This window comes from Dasypus novemcinctus, chromosome 15 (genome assembly GCF_030445035.2).
Source record: "Dasypus novemcinctus isolate mDasNov1 chromosome 15, mDasNov1.1.hap2, whole genome shotgun sequence".
In the NCBI taxonomy this organism is placed as follows: Eukaryota; Metazoa; Chordata; class Mammalia; order Cingulata; family Dasypodidae; genus Dasypus; species Dasypus novemcinctus.
This window is the reverse complement of record NC_080687.1, coordinates 68,909,468-68,923,491: the sequence shown is the minus strand read 5'-3', so window position 1 is coordinate 68,923,491 and position 14,024 is coordinate 68,909,468. Positions and strand designations below refer to the sequence as shown.

The 14,024-nt window shown below is 34.2% G+C and overlaps 1 long non-coding RNA gene across 1 annotated transcript; it reads right to left on the bottom strand.

Moving 5' to 3' along the window:
• Positions 1-12,675: 12,675 nt before the first annotated feature.
• Positions 12,676-13,810, bottom strand: LOC111765296 (uncharacterized). The gene is made up of 2 exons (XR_002797682.2): positions 13,649-13,810; positions 12,676-13,545 (listed from the first exon to the last, which is right to left on the bottom strand). It is a non-coding gene; the product is annotated as an uncharacterized lncRNA (long non-coding RNA).
• Positions 13,811-14,024: the final 214 nt, after the last annotated feature.

The following is a 14,024-nucleotide window of genomic DNA, read 5'->3' as shown; positions in this document are numbered from 1 at the left end:
ATGATTGGAGTGCTCTTTGGCATGTAGTTTAATAAAGGAAGAGAGCATCTAAATCTCAGTACTGGGATGAGAAACTCGATTTCTACATTGTAGATTGGAAGTATGGAATGAAATTCAGAAAAGAATAGGTATGAATAAGAATGATAAAATGAATTGGGAGGGAATCTGTAACTGAAAAAAGTAAACCAAAGGATTCGTACAATAAAAGTTCTTAAAGTATGAGATAATCTGGGATAAACTCACCATTTTAAGATCTTTAATTTAAGGTCCCTTTTCCCATATATTGTCACATATTCATATGTTCTGAAGATTAGGTTGTGGACCTCTTTAAGGAGACCATTACTCTTCCTACCACATCATCAGAGAATTGGGTCTTTCTAACAATCATAAGCATTTTTCTTTATCCATTTGTAGGATACTCCTCTCAGAAAGCAACTGGGTAGGAAATAGAAAAGAATTCTTATAGCATTCTACACCCCATAAGCAGAGATTATAAATTGAACACTGCAGGCAAGTCTGGAGATAAAACATACCCATCTATACCAAAGATAGGAACCACATCATTTCAGAATATCAGGTTGCTAGATTGTGAAAGCAGCAGAAGTTTCTCATTTCAGATTCACAGAGATGCACTCACAAAACAACTACCAATACTATTCTGCTGCTTAATATTTCTGAGACGCTTCTCTAACCATTATATAAACATGCACAAATATGCATCATTTATATTTGTATATATGTGTCTACGTACATGTGTCTATATATATATATATTCATAGATATATAATCCTATGTTTTTTATGGGTATGGCTATCTTCCCATTTTATCCTCACATGGGCAGGGGCCAGGAATTAGGATGTGGATTTCTTTGCATGGGTATTATTTTGCTTAACATTCACCATTAAAAAAGCAAACAAAACCCTACAAATGTGAAAACTAAAACTATTGCAGCACTATAGAAGAAACTGGAAGTACTAGAAGAAAATGAGGGTGGAAGGGAATAAGTATTTATGTTGAATGTAAGTTTAGAGTTGAATATCTAATTAGATATACCCAGTTGGCAGTGGATGTTAAGTATTACAAACTAGATACACATTACACTAATACATATAAAAGATCCTCTACTTCATACCACCCCCCCCCCCCCAAAAGAGCCCTGCTTTTGTTTGGGCTTAGTACTTTAGCCTTTTAAAATCAACCTTTTGGAAAATGCAACTATTAATTTAAATTTTATTTTAGAGTAATTAGGCTACCCTATATTTCATTAAAATGGTCCCATAATTACGGATAAGTAATCATGCAGATCTCTTTCATAAAAATCCCTCCTTTTTAATCTTAAACCACAGGTAAGTAACTGCAATAATAAAATATTCAATGTTAAGTGATTACTATGCTCACCTTAATCTTACAGATGCAGGTATTGAATCTCTCAAGATTTGAAAAACATCCCAGGCCACAAGCTATAGATTGAATCTCAAGAGTCTAACTCAGCAGTAAAATGTCGTATGCACTTTCCTTTGCAGTTTCCATGCTGGAGGCGTCTCTATATCTTTATATTTCTAGCCTACAATTTATTAATGAATGGTATTTTGTAATACTTCATACCTTACAGGAATTGGGAAATTTTTAAAATGTCAAACTCTTCAAAACAATTTCACTAAAAGATAATAAATGACACAAATAAGTAAAAAAAAAAAAAAAACCTTTCTGCAATTTAACCTTGTATAAGCCTAAATAGGAGTCAAATTCTGTTTTAGTCATATTTATGCCATGATTACCTATGGTTGCCTCTGTTGGTCCCAGCTTTCTCATCAAAGTATGGTGAAATTTCATCTATCTTATTTCATATATTTAAATGGTCAGAGACATTATTTTATAAGAAAATATAAAATAGCTGTTTCAAATATTCACTAAAATAAAATTAGGCATAGGGTTATTTATGAGTTATCCTAATAATAATTAGTATTTATTAGTTTTAGCTAATTAATTAGTTGTATACTAATTAGTTGTGCATACTTGTCCATATGGCTTAACTAAATTGCATTCTTAAACACAGAATAAAGTATGAAGTAAATAAACAAAATCTTTAGTGTTCTGTATCCATGATGAATAAAGTATATCAACATATAGATTCATTTCTTGTAGACACCTGCCTGAATTTACAAGCCACTCTTTGACCACTATTTTATAACTACCTGCTCTGTTTTGTTATTTTCCCAAATAAATCTTATTAATAACTGAAGAACATTTATATATCAGCAGCTATATGGTTGAATATAGAAGCTACATTTAGGGAAATAATTAAAATGGAAGACTGTAGATATACATAACATTTTTATTTAGATATATAGTTATATATACTTAATATCCATATATATATAGAGAGAGAGTGAGAATATTCAGGTACAAATGTATGTGAATGTGACACTACTACCTTAGATCTTGGATCAGAGTAAAAAATCCAATGAAAGTTAACCTATATTATAATAAACATTATCAACTGCAATTGTTTTTTGGTGAGGAAAAATCATACCAAAAGGAGAAAATTAGACACCCTGGAGTTATGTTGATTAAAAAACACTCAAGCAAGAGAGAGCTGAATTAAAGCTGCATACCTCTTGCCTGCTTTATAATTCATCACAATGAATATGGGAAAAAAATTACTTTAAAAACAGATTTGATTATATCTCCACTGATTATTATCCTTTATATAGAAATAGGCCAAGTTTAAAATTATTTTTATTCTCTGTAACAAAAGATCCTATATGGATGCATGGATTTTGCAAGTCAAAATCCTAATATTATAATTTGATTGGAAATTTATTTTATTTTAGGTTTCCACTCTATAGTGACTGTAAAAAGAACTGATGACCACTTATACCAATATACATTTACTTATAATTCTTGTAAGTAACTTTATTTTTGGTTGATCTACAGTTGATTGCAAATAGTATACATATTTTACAAAATAATGATATCACTGGAATAAAGATTGGAAGACCTAATTTTTACAACCATTCCTTCCACTATTCCTATAACCATTCTGGCTTATGTATTAAATGGGAATATGAAGTGCTTACATATGGCCTAGTGATTATGAAAAGGATAAAATTAGATAATAATAAATCAGTTATATGAAGAATGATTAAGTGGACTGCTGCTGGTCTGTGAACATTTTGTTAATGTTCAGAGAAGAAGCAAGTTCAGAAAAGAAAAGTAGGTTTTTAGAAACATTTATAGTAATTAATATGGATGCAACATTTTTTATTTTATTTATTTATTTTAAAGATTTATTTTATTTATTTCTCTCCCCTCCCACCCCCACCCGCCCACCCACCCGCCCTGGTTGTCTGTTCTCTGTGTCCATTTGCTGCATGTTCTTTGTCTGCTTCTGTTATTGTCAGCGGCAGGGGAATCTGTGTCTCTTTTTTGTTATGTCAACTTGCTGCATCAGCTCTCCGTGCGTGCGCACCATTCCTGGGCAGGCTGCACTTTCTTTCGTGCTGGGCAGCTCTCCTTATGGGGCACACTCCTTGCGCATGGGGCTTGCCTATGCGGGGACACCCCTGTGTGGCACGGCACTCCTTGCGCACATCAGCACTGGACGTGGGCCAGCTCCACAAGGGTCAAGGAGGCCCGCGATTTGAACCGTGGACCTCCTATGTGGTAGACGGAAGCCTTATCCACTGGGCCAAGTCTGCTTCCCAACATTTTTTTTTTGATTTTACAAAATTATTGGTTCACAAAAAGCTAGGGAGAAAAAAAAAGAAGTCACTCACAAAAGAGTTTGAGAAGCAATGATATAAATGACAGTGATTTGAAAGCTCCTAAAATTCTGCATAAATATATTATTTTTTGGATACATAGCAAGTTTTAATTCTTTTCATCTATTTACATATTCATGTATTCAATGTTCTGTGTAGTTCAACTAGGAATGAAAACTGAAAAATTATGTTCAACAATTATCCCATCTATCTGTTAGAATTAGATTTGCCTACATGTGACAGTATACCCAAAATAAGTGCTTTAAAGAAGTCCAGGACTGGTAATGAAACACTACAATTATTAGAGACCTAAGTACTTCATTTATTTACTTGATGTTCTATACTTAGGAAATGACCTCCATTCTCTGGTTCGAGATGTCAATTCCAGCTTTAAAACAACCAGCATTACACATTCTAGTCAAAAGGACCCATCAAAAAAAGTAGAGTTCTATTACTGAAGAAAAAGGAGAAAACTGATACTGGGGGGAGGGGGGAAAATAAACACTTTCTGCTACAGTCTCTCCATTACCAAAAACATATACACAAGTATTCTTCCTAAATATGTAACACACTTACCAACTTATTACAGCAATTCCAATATTCCTTCCAGTTACAGCATTAGCTCAAAGCTGCCAGGACATTCTAGATAATCATAGAGCTTAATTTGTTCTCTTTGTTAAGCCTGGGTTTGACTCATTGTGGTCTGGTGAAAGATAAACTTAGAAAGAGTCTATCTCTTCTCAAATACCAAAATTCAACTGTGGATGAAATTATAACAACCTCCATGAAAATAGTCACTGCAAAAATATCAGAATGAAATATGCCAATCACTGTTTCATAGTCATTCATCCATATCAAGTAATAATCCTGACAGGGAGAATGAAAATGATCTTATTTGGAATTAAATAAGTAAATCCATCTGGTTTGCCATGGATCTGCACTCTGATATACTCTGTTTCTATGTACAGAATCAGAAGAAAAAAGTCAGATCTCTTATTATGAGATTAAAAAGTGGGAGACCCATATATTTCTATACTTCTCCAAATCAATATTCATTGATTAAAGACAGTAAAATAATACCTACAAAATCTCAAAAAAGAAATTTACAACCAGACACATTATAGTCAATTTGATCGATGTCAAAGAGAGAGAAAACCTGGGTTAGTGTTAGGGTTATGGTTAGGGTAAAAAGCAAAAAGAGAGAGAGAGAAAACCTTGAATGCAGCGAAAGAAAAGAAAAATGGCTTAGCACCCACAAGGGATCCTCAGTAAAATTAATAGCTGATTTCTCATCAAAAACCCTAGTGGTCAGATAACACCATTCAGAATAGGTGCTTTTAGTTGTCAAGTAACCAGTGGAGACATAGGCACAAGCCTACTTTGGATTTCAAAGGCAATATATTCCTCATTTAGGTGTACTACTGTGGCTCACTTACCAAGTGACCCAAACAGAACAAGAGAAAGTTCTGTAGCAGATCCTTGACTGCCATGCAAGCTGCTTCGCCGTTTGTGTCATACGATTCAATGATGGGAAAAATTAACTTTGATTGCCACCTCATTCTACCCACAAAAGTCATAGACATAATGTAAAAGCTAAAACTAAAGTTTATAGATGAAAATGTAAGACAATATCTTCATAACTTTGCTTAATGTCATTTGTTACCAGAAAATGTAAATAGAAATCACAATGAAATACAATTCACATCAATGGAAAGACTAAAATTACTACAACTGACAACATCAAAAGCTAGTGAATACACAGAGCAGGTAGAATTCCTTTTCATGCAAGCAAGAAGATAGAATGTTACAGATATTTTGGAAAATTTGCATCTTTTAGAAAACCTTAGATCTTTATCTGCCTCAGGATACTGCTATTTTTCAGTTAGTTATTTACTAAAGAGAAATGAAGAGTTATAACCACAAAAAGACATGGATAACAATTTTTAATGGGTATTTTCATAATAACCCAAAACTGGAAATAACCAAAATATTCATCACTGAGAAAACATACAAACATAATGCTATATTTTCTTGTATTGTAATGCTACTCAGCAAAAAAATATACTGAACAAATGATACAATCAATAATTTGCATAATTACATTATATATTAACAGTATGTTAAGTGAAAGAAAGCAGACTAAAAAGATTTCATATCCTTTGATTCCATTTGTATTAAATTCAAAAACAAGCAGAATAAATCCAAGATGATAAAAATTAGAAAAGACATTTTCTGTAAAGTATGAGAATTGTTGACTGGCATAAGGAAATTTTCAGACATGATTTTTTAAATTGGAGTGGTTTGCAGTTTTAGTGTGTATGTGTTTTAATAATATACATGAAAATAATGAGAAAGAAGATGATTTAATCAGTTATCAAATGAGAGAGAGGCAGAGGGAAGAAATGAGACATACTGATGTGATTATTGTTCATATTATAACTAATATTGCATAAAGAAGTAGAGGACAGAGGGCTTCATATAGAGGTATACATAATATTTATATTCACCTCAATGGAAGAATAACTTAAACACACTCACAGAAAGAGAACAAATAAAATACCACACATTGTTTGAGCTCCATGGAACAGAATTTTGTGTTGGTTGATTTTTAGTCTGGTTTCACTAATAATATTCTCTTTCTAAATACTATTCTCTTTCAAAATGCTATGTCCTGAACATCCTGAAAATTAATGCCACTAATCAAGCTGTTAATCCATACATAGTTTTGGGATATTCCAACTTCACCATTATCCATTGTGATTTTCTCTCTCTTTAATTAAGATTTAAAAAAAATTATTTGATGCTTCTGCAGATACCAGGCAGTAATATAAATGACTAAAGCAACCTATGTATAGTGTGCATGTCAAATCTACATGGGACTGGCACTGTTCAATTCCAGCTGATGTTGCTGTACAGAAATGTGCGAATAGTATAACCAGAGCTACCAATTCTGAAAGAGAAATCAGAAATGTGGATTTTACTTGATGTCTTCTGAAATCAAAGCCTTGGTTCATTTTTTTACACTATGTAGATCAAATATACTTTTAAAAATTTTTATATTTACTTTTTATTTATTTCTCTCTCCTCCCCATGCCCCCCCCCCCCCATGGTCTGCTCTCTGTGTCCATTCAATGTGTGTTCTTCTGTGTCTACTTGCAATATCTGGCAGCACTGGGAAACTGTGTCTCTTTTTTGTTGCATCATCTTGTTGCTTTAGCTTTCCCACTCTCAGGAGGGCTATGCTTTTTTCATGTGGGGCAGCTCTCCTTGTGGGGCGAACTCCTTGTGCATGGGGCTCCCTTATGTGGGGATAACTCTGTATGGCAAGGCACTCCTTGTGTGCCACAGCACTGCATGTGGCAGCTTACCACATGGATCAGGAGGCCCTGGGGATGGAACCCTGGACCCTCCATATGGTAGATAGATGCTCTATGAGTTGAGCCACATCCACTTCCCCCAAATATACTTTTGTGAGTATGTATGATATCCTCAAAGACTATTTGTGAGCAATTTATGACTTTAAAAGACAAATGCTTCTCCTACCCCAAAGGAACATTTAGGACACCGAACTCTGTGTTTCTGGAAATTGGGGGAAGGTATATGTTATGTATGTGTCCTCCAACTTTTTTATTAAGTTACAGATGAGCAAACAAGTCACGATTAATTTATTTCTCAGTTTATTCTGTTACACAGATTTAAAACAAAACTTATTTCTCTATCACAGCAATCAAAAAAAATACAAGCTTTTTATTATCTAGCCAGTATTAATATAATCAGGATTTTAGGCCTAGATTAGTTCTGTGATTTGTATATACCACACATTTCTTATCTTATATAACTTTATTTGTGGAAGCATCATTCCAAGCCAGTGTCTACCATAACACAAAATGTATGGGTGATTCTGTCATATATATTCAATTTTTCTTCAGTGGCATTGCTCTACAGTGCAATGTCTGAACTCCATAGTAATTTTTCTGGTCCTGGCAGGCATTCAACTAATGCAGGTCCTCTGAAAGAAAATGTGGAATCATTCTGCTGCCAGGTTCTCTGGGTATGGTAGTACCTAAAGATGATTTTGTGGTTCAGGGGGATTTTCTTTACTAGCGCAGTATAAGCAAGAATAAATTACTGGCATTCATCTTTAGCAGTGATGGTATTGACTCCACCTCCACATAAAATACTTTTTGACAAATAGCTCAACATGACAGCACAGAATTGGCACTGTCCATTCCCTTCATTCTCCAGTCACATTGCATACTCATTGTATTCTGAATAAATATGGAAAAAAGAAGAACTCACTGAGGGAGATAAAACCTGCCTGCCTTAGGAAATAGTCAGTAGGAAATTGGAGTTGAATTATAAAGGCAGATTTTATGGTGAAAAGACAGTGCAAATGAATACAATCTTCCTTATATCTTCTTTTCAGCCATTCATGCTCCTCTTTGTCCTCAGGACAAAGAGTGCTTAGGTCATAAATGGGCTTCTCAGCCATCCCAAAGTCTCCCATTGGTAGTTTTTTTTCCCCAAATATACCATATTGTCTTATCTCTTATTTTAATGTTTATTTTTTAAGTTTTCATTTAGCTCAATGGGTATTTAACTGGCAATCTGGGTGATGCATTTTGCCATCACAACTCCAAAACAAATGGTAGAATTTAAAGGAATTTTAATTCAGAGAAATCAGTAAATGCAGCATTAAAAATAAGAAATGTGTGGTGATAAAGGTACAGTGGTATTACATAAGAATGCATGACAGATGCAATAGGTTGGCTGACTCAATAAGAAATAGTTTTTTTTTTCTAAAGTAGAACCTGGAAAACTTTACAAGTACCCTATACTTTTTCAGACTCCCTTACCCCCCAAACTGTGTCCATGTGACTCATTTCTGGTCCACGAAAAGAAGCAGAGGTTAACTGCTGCTTCCTCAAAGTCTCTTTCTTCTTCCTTCCTGAAAGGCTGGTGACAGTTGGGAGTAAAGCAGTTATTACTAAAGCAGTTATAACAAAAGTTAGGAGACAAGTTCCTGAATGTCATTACTGAGGTGTAATTCCAGCCTTAGAGTACTCACCTTTAGAATCCTTTTTATGAGATAAATAAAACCTTATATTTGAGCTACTATAATCAGATCTTTCTTAGGAAACACAAGTTCAAACTAATGGAAAATGAAAGGGAGCTTTAAAAGACAGCGTGTTCACTGATATTAAGGAAGCATAGGGTTCATTTTCTCTAAGTAAAGGCCTATGTCCGACATTATTAGAAAAAAATAATTTCCTTTTGTATTTAATCAGGAAATATAGTCAGAAAAATATGAAACAATTATACTGTTACTCTATTTTTGTTGTTTATTGTATTCTGTTTTACTTTATGAAAAAAAAGTAAATATTTTGAAAACATAAGCTAGGTCTATCAGTATCACTTAGAAACTCCCAAATAAGTCTAAAAGAACATTTTAGTAATACTGTACGTTTAGCCCTCCTTGTCTGTCAAGTTCAGTTGTACCCACCCAGAGTATTAATTAGTGAGTACTCATGACAACCAAGCAATTCTTGGTGTGAAAATCATCTGCTCTGACAACTCTTCTTGAAGTGTCGATTCATTACTAAGCTCACTTCTGCTCATTGTTGATAGACACTCAATGTTAAAAATATATAGGTAGGGGTTGCATTATAAACCAGAATTGAAAGAAGTAGCACATCCTTGAATTGATAAAACACCAGAAAGTCCAAGCTCACCCTGGAATATAAATCTCCTAATGGAGAGGGTCTCTGGCCACATGACAATGACCATCTATTCCTGAATGTCTTCTAAGGGGGATCTCTCATTCCAGACACCTGTAACTCCGACCTTCCATTTCTTGCCTCAGGGAAGGGCTCAGAAGAAAAAAAAAATTTAGAAAAGCTTTACTAAAAGATAAAAGCAAATGAAAATGTCCATTATCAAGTGGAAAGGGTAAAGCATCTTTAGAGTTTTTAAGCTGGCTTTAAAAGTACAATTTGTGCACCACAGGAAACATATGTTATCATCACTTAAAGGACCAAAAAAATAAAAACGTCCTAGCCCAGATCCTTCACTTATTACTCCAAACCTGTCTTTGAAATCTACCACCCATGAAGTGCTTAGGCATTTAAAATTTCCCAAAGAGGCAGTCTATGTTCCAATCTGTCTAGGACATATTTATTCAATTCTACTTCCTAGTATTAAGACACACTTCTCAGCCAGTAGAGGGATGATCTTAGCCAACATTCCCTGATGACTCTGCTTTCTAAACAAAGAGACTTAATTATTTTTGCTTATAGAATCAAATTATAATATCAAATATTAATGAAATAAGCTTATTTTTATAAAACAGAAATGACCCTATTAAACAAGGTTATAATATCACTGAAGCCCAGAGAGGTAAGAAAATTGCTTAGAAAGTCTTCGAGCTTCCAACATTTTGTATTTGCACTCACTCATTCATTAATTTTTTAACAAAACACATTCTTTTTATAGGAGTAAACACAACCTTCCAAAAATTCATGTAATATCTTACTACACAAAAATATTACACTATTGTTGCATGATAATTTTCTCCAAGGGTGTAGATCCAAAATATATATCAAAGCAATCTTCATAAGGGCAAATAGATTTTTAATTGTTTTGCTCAATTCTATTCCCCAGTGTTTTAAACAGTACTGGTCATATAGTAGTTGCCCCGTAGTATGTGCTGAGTAAAGGAAAAAATAAATGAGACTAGCGAATAAATAGTAAAGTAAATTTTCAGTCATAGTCAGTAATTCAGCTATTTCTGTTATACCTTAACTCAAATTATGTTTTAATGGATTTTTAGAAATATATTTGCCAGCAATTATAGAATTAGGTTGTTATTAAGTTTTTATTAAAAAACCCCTGGATACAAAGCAATGAACCAGGATAAATAAAGAGCCAGATGAGAGGAAAATAACTGCAGAGACAATCCTAGAGGAACTTCAGTTATAATTAAGGAGATAAGGTGTATGCATAGAACAGCTAAGTAACTATTAAACAATGAAAATTCAGTAAATTCAAAATTAAGATATTTAAGGCTATATATGAAGGATCTGAAAAACATAGCTTTAGTATTAAGTGATATTAAGTATAGCACAATATTTTCCCTGAGTTAGTAACACCTCCAATAAAAATTCAAATGAAATCTTTCCTTAAGGAGAAGTTATGACTCTGTGGATGTCTAAAGAATATATATTTCACCTATATGTTTCTCCATTCATTTAAACTGGCATGACTTGTAGGGCAATTAATAGAATGGCAGAAGAATATACATGAGCTTTTAATTTCAGTTTGTTTTTGTTTTTGTTTTTGTTTTTAACTAAGTAATTCATTCATTTCTGGGACCACATTTTTTTATTAGAGTTTTTTTTTTTTAATGTATGTATATCAAAAGATAAAGTATAAAATGGTTGCTATTAAACGTTGGCAAGCTTCATACACAAGCCTCTTAGGCAAGCTTCGGCACATTCATCAGTTTTTTATGACTCAGAAAAGTTGAATCTAACAGGCATGCACAGTTAATTGCTCAATCTAAAACAAGGGCCCTCTTGTGGGATCGAAGCCCTCTGTCTATTGAGAGGTGGTATGGACATTGCCATCCCAGGGTCCTCAGGATGGAGGAATAAAATACGGACTAGAATGGACTTACTGGTATTCTACTATAGAATTATTGTGACTCTAGCAATGGAAGAAATTATGTCATTGATGTGGAATCAGTGGCCACTGGAGTTGCTGAAGGCAGGGAGAGGGAAAAAAGAGGTGTGATATGGGGATATTTTTGGGACTTGGAGTTGTCCTGAATGATATTGCAGGGACAGATGCAGGACATTATATATCCTGCCATAACCCACTGAATGGACTGGGAAAGAGTGTAAACTACAATGTAAACTATAATCCATGCTGTGTAGCAGTGCTCCAAAATGTATTCATCAAATGCAATGAATGTACCCCACTAAAGAAAGAAGTTGTTGATATGGGAAAAGTGGAGAGTGTAGGGAGTGGGGCATATGGAAATCTCCTATATTTTTTAGTGTAAAATTTTTGTGATCTATGTATCTTTCAAAAATAAATAAAAAACATATTAAAAGATAAAAATAAATAAAATAAAATAAGGGCCCTTCATGTATAGAAAGATAAAGATAAAAAGGACCAAATGGAGAACTAAGAAAGCCTAAAAGTAAAACACAAAACTTCTACTAAAGATACTTAAAATTTTTAAGTAAAGAAAGAAAATAAAATATATAAATAACATAAGTGAAGAAACAAGTGAAAAACTTAGAAAAGGATAAGTGCAAGGAAAATTTGGTAGATCTAAATGCTCAGTCCTTTCCTGTCTCTAGACCATAAATGACACTTGTCAGCTAACACTGGAAATTTGAACTTCAGAATGTTTTTTGGTGTGTGTTTTTGTTTTGTTTTCAAAGGAGGTACCAGGGATTGACCCAAGATCTCATAAATGGAAAGCAGGCTCTCAACCACTAAGCTACATCTGCTCTGCAATGAGAGCTGTTTTTTCTTGTTTGGTTGGTTGTTTTGTTTTTAGGAGGTACTGGAGATCGAACTTGAGGCCTCATACATGGGAATCCGGTGCTCAATTACTTGAGCTACTTCAGCTTCTCCAGAATGTTCTTTCTGTTACTGATTAATGATGTAGTTTTTTCACCCAGAACAATGGGGCCTTCTGTCATCACTTTTAGGACCTATGAGAATTTCGTGTTTTGGTTCAGCATTAAGATTGACAATGTACCTGCTCTCACTGTTGGGGACCTGAGTTTTGATAACTATGGCTGCTTGAATGGCAGGCTATGTCAAATTGACCGGACCTCCATAAACACCAAAAAGACTCATGTGGGTGTTTTGCTAAGGAAGAGGCAAAAATTCTAAATGCTATATAAAAGCAGCTTTATTCAGTTAAATGCATTTTATCAACCAATTATAATTGGGTAATCACAGTAGAAAATAATTGCTTAGAGGTATAGAAGAATGAAAGTATATACAAACACCAAATTGGGGGAAAACACAACGTCTGATCTTTTATGAGGCCGGGAAGTCCCTTTGGTGGCCAATCAGAGTCCCAGTTGGAAAAATGGTCCCATGCAGAGCATCCCCTCCTGGGTGAGACCTCAAATGGCAACAAAAAGAGGACCCCTTTTATAACAGATGAAATCTGTGATCTCAGGATGGTCATGCAACTCGTGATTTGTCAGCCCCTCCCTGGAACAACAATGCCTGTCTCCAGGGGAAAGGCCAGTTCCCCCAAGGAGGGACATTATGCCCCAAAGTGCTCTAGTCTATACATGGTACACTGAACAGGAACATGAAGGTTTTCAGCTTTTTGTTTTACAGGGGATACAAACAGGACATGCAAATGCCACGCCTGGTAACTTGTTGCTTTTAAATATTTGTTTTTAGGTTACTAGGTGAGGGGATTGCCTCATAGCAGCATTACAACATTCCAAAGAATGACGGAGAAGTTAATCATTAACAATTCTAGGCTAAAAGAGCAGACACTATTGATTAGAAAACTTATGATTTCACAATTCTTAATTTTCTTATAGTACATCAGAGGGTTTCCCTAGGCTGAGACAATTTGCACATATTCCGTGTAGTTCACTGCAGAGAGAAAAGTGTGTCCTGGAATCCTGCAACTTGCCTTTCTGGATTTACTCCTAGTGCATATATTTTTTTTCTTCCAGAAATGCACGTGTTATTTAATCCAAACATTTAATTCCCCTTCCACTGATAACTTCTGAATCTGTATTACAAGTAAAGGAGAAAAAGAGATTTTAACCTTCATATTTTGCAGTACATTTTTTTTCCAAAAAAAGTTAGCAAGTTCAAATGATGTACTAGATTACCTTAGTGGAGATCAGAAGATGCCTAGCTACTACAATAGTCATTCTCCACATTATCAGTTTCCATTTTATACATAGATCTGGCTTACAAAGTGCTTTTAAAAACCATTGCATTCATACAGAATGGACATCCTGAAATGAAAGTAAAAATATATTTTGGCTTTACCTATAGTGACTAGAATATCCTTTTGTTTAATTCTCTTTAATAAAGTATTCCCAATGTGCTGCCCTCAGCAAGGATGTTACATTTCCACCTCTCATCTTTTTAGATATCCCTGATGCAGTCAGAAAAACAGTATTACATATCAAGTGCTAGAACATGTTTAAATATTGAAAAATTGTAAGCAAATTTTGGCTCAATTCTAAGCAATCATTGACT